Raw genomic sequence first — 13,698 nt, forward strand, 5'->3', positions numbered from 1 at the left:
CCCCTCTCTCACTCTGTCGCTTTCACTCTCTGTTTAGCTTTCTCTCTCTCTCTCTCGCTCTCTCTCTCTATCTCTATGTCTGCCTCTCCACTGTTTGTATTCTGTGCTGTACTGTTCTATATTAACAGTGAACTTGATTCTGATTTATGACTGTTTCGGTTTCATAAATTTTGCCAGACGCATGCAGCAGGGGGTGTATCCCTTCTCCCCCCTGTCATCTCAGATCCTCAGTCATAACTCAGCGACGTCCTTTACATTACCCCCCCCCCCCTTAATCCCCTCCCCCAATATTTTCATCAGTAACGCCTAGCGGTCCACGTGTGAAGGGGGGGAGGGGGAAGTGATCCCATTGATTTGATTAAGCTGCTGCGCTTGCGTGCTTGGTGCCTTGGTGCTGTTTCAGATGTCCACATGCTGCTGTTTCTTTAACCCTTTCATTTGTGACATCACAAGTGCATGTGATTCCAGTGTTCTTAACTGAACATTCTAAATGCTGATGTAAACATCACTACCGGCAACTGAAAACAGTGAAGTTCTAGTACACTGACATAGAATTTTGATAGAAAATTCCAAAAAAAACAAACAAACAAAAAAAAAACGGCTCTTGGAATTTTGGTTTCTTTGCTGTCCTGCTGTGGCATGTAAGGTCAAGACTATAAACAACCGCTAGCGTGGAAATAGCCCATTTGATTTTCATATCTTTGTTTTTTTGTTGTCTGTTTTGACAGTATGACATTTAATAAGAATGGCACCAGCAGATTTGAATCAGTAGGATATTGCCTGGTAGCGCGGTATGATTGTGTCGGTGGCTATTGTGTGGCTCCCGATTCAGAGTGTAATTGATGAATTTCCAGTGGAAGCCACGTTGAGCGCAGTCCCAGCGGAGCGCGGTGTTCTAGGATAACCTTTCCCCCCCCCCAACCCCCCCCCCCCCCACCCCCAAAACCCTGCCCTCCCTAAAAAAAAAAAAACAACTTTTTCTGCCCAGAAAATTCCAGGAAGGGGCCTGGAGGTGTACCTTGTCCCGAGCGCCAGCTGAACTTCCCCCAATTCAAATTCACACGCTCGGGCCTTCCTCAGCTCAAACCCCCCCCCACCCCCCCCACCCCGCTCCCACACTCCCCCCTCTGATTCAGATCACAGACGTCCGCACCCCCTTTGCTGTGAAAACCTGAACGCGGTCGCCATGACCGACAGCTGCTGGAATAACGGGAGGGCCATGCTAATTACAGCATTACCGGTACGGTATCATTATGGCAGAGAGAGCATCGTGATTGTGCACATCGAAAGCAGTGCGGTCAGAAATGTTTGCGTAGGTTTTTAATGTTTGTATTTGTGCGTGTGGTAATTTTCCATTCTCTCACAACCGAACAGTCAGTATGTGCCTCACAACTAGACCTGTATTGGTTCAGTTACAAATTCCCAATGACAATTAAAAAAAAACCCATTAACAACAAAGTCATTAAAAAGCAAAGACAGATTATAAAAAAATAGGGGCTTAAGAGGTGCAGAGAGACCTGTAATGTAGGGGGGGGCATCTTCAGAGTGAGCAAAACAAACTGTAATTTGTGGCAGCGATAAAAGGCTCGGACTAAAAGCCGCATTTTGTCTTAATCAGGATGGGAAAGTGGCGCGGACCTTAATCTGCCACGATGCATAAAGTGTGAGCCGGAGTCAGTGTGGATACACAGCCAATCACGCGCAGGTACGGCGCATCTACTTAAGAATCACAGCGAGACGCTGTGACCTATCAGTCCCCATCGCTGTCAGTTAGGTTCTACAGATGCCTCTTTGCTGAACCGACAATACATTTAAATTTCAGCTGTGTGTGTTCAACTATAGGGTAGTTTCTTTGTGGTGCAGAGGTTATATGAAGTTTTTATAAAAGTCGAACTGAGATGGAAAGGCATGAAACTTTGCGTGTCACAAATGGTAAAAGTAAAATAATTTTTTTTTTTTAAAAGAGAGAGTTGAACACCCTTTCTTTGTTAAAAGGATGATCGTTTCTGGCATGTGATACCGTATGGTCCCTTGGAGCACTTTTTTTTACTAGATGAAAGACAGAGAGGTAAAGTTGAAAAATGTCTTATAGAACTGCTGCCGACCACCTCAATGTGTGCATCAAAAGGAAGCCTCTGCTTTCACGGGAGTGTGCCTAGTACAAAACCAAAAAGAACAAAAAAAAAAAAAGTTTTAGCAATTCGAAAACACGTCTCCCTGTAAAAGAATAAAGGGAGGGATTTCCAGAGAGGAGGAAATTCATCCAGAAAAAACAGAGGAGTTTTAAACCGTCCTGGAGGAACAGACCGTGTGAGAATGTGCTAAGTTATGTACAGCAGGAGCTAGTGATGTGACCTACAGTCTCTGGATGTGACGCACCACATCACCTGTAGTATTTGTAGCGTCTGTTTGTGCAACGCAAGGAGGCCGCACAAGTTAAACTGAGGTCATGTGCCTTCATTGTTGGATTCTGAAAGTTAAATGTACGTGATTGCTCCTCCAGATAAGACTCTGGTTGTACGCTGTTGGAGCAGCCTTTGGAGCTCAATGCCAGTCACCACGACCCTGGGAAACTTTGACAGCCGATTCTAGGCATAGGCGACATTGGCCATTGCAACCCCCCCCCCCCCCACATCCCCCTACTGTTCTGCAATCTGAAAGCCACCCCCCCCCCCCCCCCCCCTCCACCTACGGACCATCTCACCCCCCCCCCCCCCACATCTGTCTGTTTGTCTGCAGTTGAAACAAACTCTAAAGTGGCCAACAAAGTAAATTTGGCCTAAAGTCTCCAAAAGACAAGTGCTGGCCTTGGATTCTCTTTTGCTGGTGCAGATATGTGTTTCGAGATATGAAAGGTGATGTTCCAACACAAGAAGTCTGGCCCTTCCATGTTTTTTGTTTTCTGTTGTGCTTTACTTATAACCAGGCTACTTGATTTGCACAGAGGTAGCATGCGGGTCTGTTTTTAGTTTGAGAGCATCCAGCTAGTTGTTCAGTTGGTTCGTCACTGACAATCACAAGACCATTGTTACGATTAGAAGGCAGAAGGAAGCACGGATGGAACTACAGGAAGTGTTATAGGGGTTTAATCATCAGTACAAATCAAGATGAAATGTGGCTTAGCAGGTTGTTTTCATTTATCCATTATCATACCCGCTTATTCCTAGTTAGGGACGGGGGGGGGGTCACACACCCCATTCACTCACACACTCATACCTACACCTACAGGCAATTTAGACCCTCTTTGGACTGTGGGAGGAAACCCAGGTGGACACTGAGCTCCTGCTGGGATTCAAACCGGAATAACCAGATTGGGGTCCAGTATAAACCCTTGGGGGACACCAGAACTGATATTACAGCATGCAATATATGGAGCCCTGTGTGTAAATCATAGATTATGTCAAGGAAAGGGCCATATATGTCATGAACCTCTGGTTTCTTAATTAAACTTGAAAAAGTCTGTCAATACTGACGAAACTGAGAGTGTATCTTTAACATACTATCAATGAGTAGAAGGATACAAACTTATTTGAGAATATTAACCTAATTTTGTGACATTTCATTTTATTTTTCACATTTGAAATAATGATGGTAATTATGATTATAACAACAACAGTAATCTTGAAAGACAAGTCCAACTTCTTTTTGTAATATAGTGCAATTCTGCTGCAATTTCAGCAGTGCGTTTTCAACTCCAAATATCATAGCTAAGTACGTATCTTTAAATAATTAAATCCTCGACAGTCAGTGGGCACCTTAACCAAAAAGCTGGTTAAGAGTTCATGTTGCTAAGCACAATAAGTCTAGATTCAGTTTAATTAACTGCATCGCTCAGTGGTCGGTGCAAAAACATTTGCCTGGGTCGCAATATATTAAACATTCCATCGCCGTGGGCATAAATTATGCTACAATGAAGCCCTCGACGGTATAAAGTAAGGGGGAAAGAGGAATCTCAACTCTGTGCACCTATTTTGGACCAAACCAACGAAAGAAAACAAGGGTGATGTACAGACGATTCACCGGGGTGAATAATTAAAAGTACGCTGCGGTTGAGCCAAGTTAAAACAAACAATGGAACAAAACAACGCCTACATATTTATCCTTAAATTGGTGTCTTCTTTGAGAGAGGTTTGCAAATATCGGTTACAGAATGTAATGTTTATAAAGTTTGTCTCCACACTTAGTATCCCTTTGTGTTTTTTTGAGTTGGTCTCGTCTATTTAAAGCCAGCTGTATTGGGTGACTCTAACCTGAGAAACGGGGGGGGGCAACAGGAGTTCGAGATTAGTCCGGTATGTTACGTGGGGCGAGAAGTTTGTTGTGTATTTATTTAACGCTTAATTAATCGCAATTCCATGCATTACCAGAGTTTGCACATTCTGGTCATGTCTTCCGACATTCTACTCACGGGATGGTCAAATTCTACTGGAATATGACCGAGGGACCGATGCCTGTATTTGCAAGCTAGCGAAAAAAAAAAAGGTTGGAGCGTTGAGTTTGGACTCCCTCCCCTCTCCAGCGTAGTAATGAGGGTCGCGATACGCCGAGGGAAGGTGTAGAGATACCAAGGTAAGCTTTTATCTCAACGGGAATTGTATAGCCACAAGTGTCTTCTTTTTTAAAAAATAAAATCGTTCTCTTAATTGTCTCTTGGTAGCGACAAACATTAAGTCGACTGTATTTTGCCAACTCGATTGACATACTGTATTGATGCTTTTTGGTCACAATGTTCCTTGAATATCGCCAGCCCTTTTGTCAAGTTATTACAGGATACGTAATAGCTCGAAAACCTCACATGCATCATTTTTATTTTGATATCTGGCCTCAATTTTGTTTCGCTCGTTGCCAAATGTATTTGTTACTATCTTTCACCTTGGTCCTCTGAAGCCCGTAACTTTTGTGAAATGTTGCCACGACTTCTAGAAAAATGACCAGTGGCCTAATAATGTCATGTACTGATAACGGGGGAGCTTGAAAATATGTTGTTTAGTGGTCAAGAGAATGGTGGTGTAAGATGGACCATGCATTTAGCATTTTTGCTCAAAATGAAAGAGTCTCAAATTGTTGGAAAGCTGACTTTGACTGTCCGTAAAATGCCGGTTTCTTGATATAGGCTTTGTGTTTTTTGTCAAGTAGTGCATAAAAAAAAACAACAAAAAAAAACTTGAAGTATCATGTGGTGCCAGGAAGTTCTGGGCAATTATGAAATTCCATAACGTATGGATTTGTGTACAGTTAATAATTTTCTCTGGTAATGAGCCAGAAAGGCACACATTTTTAACCTGGGAAACCGGTGTCTTTTCGGTTGAGGTGGATGTGCGCGAGTGCAAGAGCAAGACGTTTTTAATGATAGGTTTGATCATTTAAACATAGGTCGTAAGTAAGTAGGGTTTTGCGCAACCCATTCGAAGACGTTCATTATCAAAGGGAAAGATAGCCATAGCAATTTTGTGGCCAGTGCACTTGCCTACTGGACAGTAGACCAGAATAATATGCGTGTGTCGTCGTTTTCTAAAATTAAAAGCATTTCCTTGTCTTGAGGTCTCACTGTTCATAGTGGCACAAGCTTCAGCTAGGCATGCAGTCGTGGTATCTTAAGTTCCGAGGAGTTTGCTGAGATGCATAACCTTGACGACTTCACGTCTACTTAACCTTGGGCCCGTAAGCACTGCAATTGGAGCATGTTCTGCTCGGGCCGTGGAGAAATTGCTGATTGGTTTAGGGAAATTAGGGTTATCTTCTGAGCGCATATTGCTACAGCCTTCCAGCTGGACCGATACTGTGGTCGGAATGTTTTAAATTGCTTCCTTGCGGTCTCCCTTATTGTCAGGTTGAAGACAGATGTAAGGCCACTACGAGAAAGAGTTGAAGACTGTTATTCCCCTGTGAGAAAAATAATACATTGGCGAGCATACTTGCATAAATGCCTTGATCTGTGAGCTGTTATAAGACATATAGAGAGCTTGCATAACTTGTTTTCCAAATAATTTCAGATTTTTTCAAATGTTTTTTGCCTCCATAATGTTAACATGATAAATAATTTCACACTAGAGTGAAGTAAAGATCGTAGTGCCAGAAGTGGCCACATAGATCAGGACTCCAACCCTGTAGGGTAACCTGTTCTGCAAATAAACAACAATCCTGCCAAGTACAAAACTAGCACTGAAATCACATTTTCATAGTATTAAGTTTTGTGCTTTTATTTAAAACTGTGCTGTGAGAGCAGGTTTTCAAAATGTGTGTTTTCTTAAGTGCATGTTCAATTCACAAACAATTACTGTGAGAACAACGCTTTCTAAGTAATAGGGGTGTGCTTTGACTGTTCAGAAAAAAATGTCTTGATCAGTTCAGAAATCAGTTTTGATTATTGGTTCTATGGGGTTGCTGTGTTCAGCATTTCTTGCACATTTATAATAGATTCTGTTTGAGAGAAGCACCCTTTAAAATGGGGTTACCTCGTCAGTGAAGTACGGCCGTGTCACTTGTTTCTATGCGGCTAAAACTTTATTGTCTTTATTGTCCTTTTCATTCCCCGGTTACCCGTCCGCTCGGAACGCTTGTGTTGCGAACGGTCGCCACGGCGTATCGTTTGTCACCTGTGATGTCATAGTTGATAGTGGCTGTGCAGCCTGGACGGCGGGACTCAGTGGGGGGAAGGGAGGCGTCGTCGCCGCCCCTTCCGTGGAGAGGCCCTTGTGTGTCTGAGGTAACCAAGGTGTTTGGGCAGGTGCCTGGTAACCAAGGTGTTTGGGCAGGTGCCTGGTAACTAGGCCTGCTTAACCCCCAGCTGCCGTTGGGTTGACCTGCCTCCCCCTTCATCATCATCATCGCCGCCTTGTAGGAGTGGGTGAGCTAATCAGCTGCCATTGTGTGGTAGATGCTTGAAAGTGTGCAGTTGCTCTCACCTGTTTCCTGATTCCATTATCCAGAGAGAGATTGTGTCATAGATTGAAATCAGACCTGGGTCATATACGTACTTGTTTTCAATTCAAATACTTTTCTACGCTTTTACTGATCTTGTCTGGTGTATTGGAACCAATGAAATACTCTCAGAAAAAATGCAAACCCCGCCTTCTGCCTTCATATTGGCAGTCTCAGTTACACCAGACAAGATCAACGGAGCACAGAAAAGTATTTGAATCTAAAACAAATACGTATTTGACCCAGGTCCGATTGGAATTAGCTTAATGGTGCACCCTTAAAGCGATACTAGCAAATTTTGAAAATAAGTTCATGCGTGAAGGTCAGAGAGGATGAGGTCCCATGTAGCCTTATCAAAGAGGCCCAAATCCTTCTCTTTTAGCGATTTCGCGATATGCTTGAGGTCTGAAGTGTCTTTTGTCGGCTCGCTGGTTAAACATGACCCCGTGTTTGTTCTTTTGTTTTGTTTTTTTTTTTGCTTGTTTCCTGGAGAGTCGGACCGGGGGGGGGGAGTCGCGCCCTCAGAATGCTCCTGGCTGTGTTTATTAAACCAACGTTTTGGCAAAAAATCAGATCAACAAAAAAAAACAACAAGGGTTGTTTTCCAACTTTGGGGAAACCTCAAATGCCCCCCCCCCCCAATATTATCATGCCATGTAGGGTGGTACTGTTGGTGTCCCTCCCCCTAAAAATCTTAACGGGAAATTTCCTGTTTGTTGTTTACCCCCCCCCCCCCCCCCCCCCAACTGCTGAAATGAGAGCTACATGCTTAGCTACCGAACACAGTATTTTAACAGTAACACACTGGCGCTGGGCAAAGCCTCAGGATCTTCAGGATTCTTCGGTGTTCTGCAGCTGCAGGTGGTTTTCCGATGGATTTATCTTCAGTGACTCATCCCGTCCAGAACCGGGAGGAGCGTGGACCTCTCCACCTGCTGCGCAGAACGAGTGAACGCGCGAGCGCTCGATCGCTCGCCACAAACGTTCGTGTGTCCGTTAATCTTTCTTCCTGCAGCGGGCATTCGCAGTCCTCTGATTGGCGTTTTGGGACAGGGGGGTGTCAAACCCAAACCCTGGAGGGCCCGCTGGGTCTGGGCGGTCTCAGTTGCGTTCCCGCACTTAAGTGCCTAATTTAAAGCCCTTGATTGGCTGCAGAGTCTGCACCCCTTGTTTCCGAGGCCTACGTTTTTCCTGCCGATTGAAAGGAAATGAGGGGAAAACCAGCAGAGACCGCGTCCCTCCAGCCCTGGAGTTCCGTTCCCTGTTTTGTGCTCTTGTTGCCCGTATGTTGATATTCATACAGCGTTTGCATTCTGGGAGCAAACCGAGCGCATCCGAATGCTCGTGGTGTGTGTCGTGTGCATGAGAGTCCTCTGCTAGCTCCCTAATTGTTCCGTGTTTGCTTTAATCTGGCCCTGTACGCGTGACCGTGTCAGCCTGGCATTGGAGGCCTCCTCTTGTGCAGGGCTTAGTCTTTACTGGAATGTGCTGTGTGTGCGCAGAGCGGGGGAAATGTTTTTAAAAAAAAAAAAAAAAAAAATTTAAAAAAAGTGTGCTGTTTTGGGTGAACAGGTGAAATTTGTACACCCAACTGAATAAATAATGAATACAGAATTGAAATGAGTAAAACAGAAGAGTAGGTTTTTTTTTTTTGGAGTATTTAAAAAATATATTTTTTACATTCAGTCAGTGTTCTAGAACTCCACTGCTTTGAGTTTCCAGCAGTGATTGTGACATCAGCATTAGAATGTTCAGTTAGGAACATTCTAATTGTGTCTTTGTGACCTCACACCTTAATCACTTGAAGTCAGAGCACAGTTTGGAGCTGTGTGATATGAATATGAATATGAGTATTAAGACTAGTGAATGCAGGGCTGACCTCTGAATAGTTTTGAGCAATGTTGGTACTCTGTGCCATGTGAAGAATTCAGAAAATGGGCTCAGCAACTGCAGTTTGGCATGTGCACACGTGGGCATGCTTACAGGACAAGTGACTGTTTCTCCATACCCAAAGTGAAGGTTCATTTCACACAACAGTGTTAAAGCATTGCATTGAACTGAGTAAAAATCTTTTCCAAAAAGTAAGGTGGCTTCATTTGTTAACTGGTTGTTATGACCTGAAATGTCCTTTTATAAAGACATCAGCCCTTCAAAACAGCAGATCCTGTGCCATACAGTATCTGAAGCTTAAAAAGAAAAGTGACCCTCATAATTTAGCAAATGACATCCTGCCTGTGAGTATGCATTACATTCTCTGATATAATTATCTTGGTATTCCTACGTAGTATTTACAGTTTTTTGTTGCTAGTGGCGCAAACAGAATTCTCTTCTGGAAAGGTGTTGGATTGAATGCGCAGTAATTAGGATGTCCCAGCGACAGGTTTATTATTATTTTTTTATGTTCTTGAGGATGAAGAGTGGTGACAGTGCGCTGACCTGACCCCAGAGAGCATTATGGGTAAAGCTGGCATAAGGGGGGGGGGGGGGTGTTCCTGGTTTGCTGTCCCCCTGTGCAGTGCGAGTGTCTGTGAGAGCGAGAGAGCGAGGGGTGGAGAGAGTCGGGGGGGTGAGTTTGGGGGGGGTCGGGGGTCGGGGGTCGGGGGGGGGGGTTGCGGAGGTCGCGACAGCAGCAGCTGTGTATACGCACCGCTGTCGCTGACACACTCCACCCGCCACCGGCTTCTGGCTCCACCTCCTTCAGCTCTACCCCCCCCCCCCCTTCAGTCAGCTGCTGCTCTCTCCCGCCTGCTATGATTGACAGGCGACAGCCTGGGGGAGGAGCCACAGCAGAGGGGAGGGGCTAGACTGTTGGTCACTGTAGTATTCACTCTGGAACAGCACTCACTTCAGACATGGGATGAACCCCATTCTTACTTGTAATAAAAGTAAAATTAAACGGTAACTAAAATGGGGAAATAAAGTAAATATGGTGCTGAATCCTGTAGTTTTCTTATGGTGCTTTGTCCAGAGATATTTGCAGTGTCATCTGGTCTGTTCCGTGTACTTGAAGTCAATATTGTTCTCTCTGGTGCCACAGCCTGTTGGGCCATAGCCTGTTCAGCTCTCAGCCAATCAGCACCTCTCCAGCAGAGTGACGCTGTGGCCTGCATAGCTCAGTTTGGGCCGTCTCCACAGTGTCCCTGTACACCTGTCTTAGGTACACCGGGACACAGCCAAACCTGCTGGTTTCACATGGTGGGGTACATAGTTCCTCGTTTAGCCAAATACTGCTTGAAGAATAAGATTACAGAGCCGTATTACTGTGTCTAATTTGTTGTTATCAGACTGCGAGTGTTTTCCTCTGGTTGAAATATGTCACTAGGAAGAATTTTCTAGTGCTGATTTGGTGGCGCACTTCTGTGTACATTACATACATTGGGTACTCTGGGTAATGTAGTTTGCTTAATCTGTAGTAACTGATGTAAAATTGCTCCTGTGGATCTCTCCGCTGCAGTAGATGGGACTGCACAGGTGAGGTGTGAGTGTACCTGGCACATGCAGTGTGCGTCACGGGTCAGGGCTCGTGGAAATGAGTTTCGTATTTCAGCGTGTTTGGCTTGGGATCCATTCCAGCATTGTCAAAGATCAGCTGCCCCCCCCCCCCCCCGCCCGTCTCTCCGCCGTCCCGCCTACCCCGCCCCTACCCAACAGCTGTTAAAACAACACCTTGGAAACTGGAGAAACTGAAAGCTCGGAGGGGAAGATGGCCGTGTTGATGCTTGCCTGCACGGTTCTGTGTAGTACATCTGATGGGCGCTTTGTCTGAGCTGTCGGATAAAAATTGTTGTTAAATCTTACAGAGATATAATTACATTCGAGTTTTGTCAACAGTCATGTGCTAATGTAAAATGTGTTCAAGATCTGCTTTCTAGAGGAAATAGTGAGTCATACTAGATAAATTGCATATGGGTACATTAGTACCTTTTATTTTAAAATTTATTTTTGCCCCTTTTCCTCCGAAGTTGGAACGCCCATTCGTATTTCTCAGTGGTCCCTGGCGTAACCCCCGCTGTCTATTCGGGAGGGGGGGGCGCTGTGTGCGTGTGCTCGCCTCCAGAGCATGTGACGTCTGCTGGCTGTCATCCCACCGCCATTGGCAGTTTAACGAGCTGTCCCAGAATGCACCTCGCCCCAAGCTGTTGCGTTTAGCATTGCCCCCCTTGGCTAACGGCTCGGTTGCACGCTCCACACGGTGCCGAAACCCACCATTTTAGCATGTTCGGTGTCTCTGTGGGACAGTGTGAGTCTGCAGTACTGTTCCGCTGCTGCTGGGCCCCTGTCTTCCGTCCCCTTGTCTGTTCACGTAAAGGCGTTGAAGCTCAAACTGATGTTTCCATGGACACCAGGTGGGCTCAGTTTGGGCCAAGCGCGCTGACTTTTGGATTCAAGTTGTCCAAGTCACCACTTGTCTTTTTTTTAATTTTTTAATTTTTTAATTTTTTGGCTGGTGTCCTTTTCTGTGAGCTCATTTCAGAGGGACAGGTGGACAACACTAACCCCCCCCCCCCCCCCCCTCACATTTACAACTGAAAAACAACGTGTGAACTGCCCACTAAACGCTCCGTTGTGTTCAGGGGGGAGGGGGAGTGTTCTGTTGTGTTGTTCCGTAGGGTGTTGTGTTGAGTTTCTGTTTAAATATGTAACAGCGTCTACTCTCCTTGTGTTCCTCTGTTTGCTCATTTCCAAACTGTACGAGTGTTTGGGCCGAGTGCTCACCAGGAACCCGCGTGCCAAACCCTGCCGTTTTTGGAGTCAGTGCCGGGAAAGACCTTCCCACCCTGTCTGTGGGCTTTATGCTTTCAGACTGAATTTTGCCCCTGAGTTTAACACTGTGCAAGACCACGGTTAGCTAAAGGTAGCAAAGAGCTAATAAAAATACGTGTCATGTACCACTCACGGAGATCACGCATTTCATTAACTGAACAAAGCTGAACCTCATATGTAGGTTTGGTAGCTAAATGCTACCAAGAGTTTAAAAAACTTTTTTTTTTTTTAAATTTTAATCTCTGGTGCGGATGAAGACCGATCAGTGGAGGTGAAGTTATTACAATCTCTTCATCTCTTCGAAATGATTCATTCAAAGACCAAATCCTGCTGGGAGCTGACCGGGCACAATCTGCGACCTTTGACCTTTTGCTTCAGTGTTACAGTAGGTGGGGGGGGGTTGGGGGAGGAGCTTTGGGGAGCTTGTGTGTAATGTTTTGGCTGCAGTGAAGATTTGGTGTATGTTTTCTCAGGTCTTTGACTCATGCTGCAAGTGAAAGTTTGCAGTGCTCTGGTTTTGGGGGGGGGGGGGGGGTGTAATTGCGCTGGCTGGATAGCCCACAGTTTTTGAATATTCAAATCAGCTCAAATTTGCAAGATGTTCTGGGACTACTTTCTCTCTCCACACTGCTCCTATTTAAATAAACGTCTCTGTCTCTCTCTCGCTCACTCAGTCTCTGTCGCTGTCTCTTTCTTTGACCTGTCTCCCTCAGTATTGACATGTTTAGTCGATCATGGTGTATTGGGGCTTTTTGTTTTATTTTAAATTTTACTTTTTTTTCCCCCTAATGTCATGATTTGACTGATGTTTTAATAAAAGGGCATCAAAGTCAAAGTCTCTCTCCCTCTCTCACTCTCTTTCTCTCTCGCTCTTCCCCCCTCCCTCTCCCTCTCTCTATCTCTCTATCTCCCAGCATCTCTTTCTGCACTCTTGCCCTCATTCTCCCCTTTTCTCTCTCTCTCTCTCTCTCCCTGTCTCCCTTCATCTCTCAGTCAGTATCTTTAGATCTTTTTTTGGTCCTCCTGCACTCCCTCTCTCTATCTTCTCTTTATACTGTCAGCCTGTTTCTCATTATCCTTTCCCCCCTCTTCTCATCCTACTTTGTTTTTCATTTCTTCCCTTTATCCCTAATCCCTCTTTCTTTCACTTTTTCTTTTTTGTTTCAACCTGCACCCCCCCCCCCCCCCCCCATCCACTCCCCACCCCCATCACCTTGATCTCGTCTGGAGTTCTTATTTCTGTTCACCTTCTAGACAGGGGCTATTTCACCTAAATGAGCAGGAGGCGGTGGTGATTTTCCACACGCCGCAGTCGTTTGAGGATTAAAACAAGGCCGTAAAAAATCCCACCCGGGGCCTCGGCTACGATACTGCCAGGAGCCACATTAATTTCCACACACACACACACACACACACGTATTTAAATTTTCTATTAAAATTACAGTTTAGTCATTTGGCAGACGCTTTTAAAGCCAAATCGGCCCACGAAAGTGCATTTCGCTTGGTAAGCAAACAACCACAAGAGCTGGAGCGAGACAGACTCATAATTACACTCATTAAGTGCCACCATCAAGATCTGCGAGGTTAAGGGAGAGAAGCGTTTGTTTACTTTTTTCTTTAATAGATGGAAACTTTGGCACTCACCTTTTTTCTTTTTTTAAACAGGTGAGCTTTGATCATTTTGAGGAAGAGAGCCAGGGATCGAGGGGGTCAGGGGGGTGTAAATTTTGGTCTGCATTGTGTACCCCACCAAAGTCGCTGCAGAATTGACTGAGGCTGTGTGCGCTGTGTGTGCATTGGGCAGGGAGGACGCGGTGCTGTGTGTAAGAAAGCCTCTCCTGAGCATTGTGTGTGTGCGCTGTGTGTGTTGGACAGAGAGGAGGCGGCGCTGTGCGTAAGAACGCCTCTCCCACGCGCTGTGCTGTGCTGTGCTGTGCTGTAGAGGCCCTGGTCTCCAGGCTGTGCTGTAGAGGCTCTGGTCTTCAGGCTGTGCTATAGCGGCCCTGGTCTCCA

General features: G+C 45.4%; 1 protein-coding gene across 2 annotated transcripts in view; it reads left to right on the forward strand.

Moving 5' to 3' along the window:
- Positions 1-13,698, forward strand: part of si:ch211-169p10.1 (coiled-coil domain-containing protein 120) — a 58,119-nt gene that overhangs the window by 23,527 nt on the left and 20,894 nt on the right. Inside the window, exon 1 of one of the 2 annotated variants that reach the window (XM_035382909.1) lies at positions 4,250-4,569. The exons of the other annotated variant lie outside the window; for it this stretch is intronic. The gene's annotated coding sequence lies outside the window, so the exon portion shown is untranslated. Of the gene's footprint in view, positions 1-4,249; positions 4,570-13,698 lie in introns of those variants that run through there. 2 annotated transcript variants of the gene reach the window in all.

Source organism: Anguilla anguilla, chromosome 11, assembly GCF_013347855.1.
Source record: "Anguilla anguilla isolate fAngAng1 chromosome 11, fAngAng1.pri, whole genome shotgun sequence".
Classification (NCBI taxonomy): Eukaryota; Metazoa; Chordata; class Actinopteri; order Anguilliformes; family Anguillidae; genus Anguilla; species Anguilla anguilla.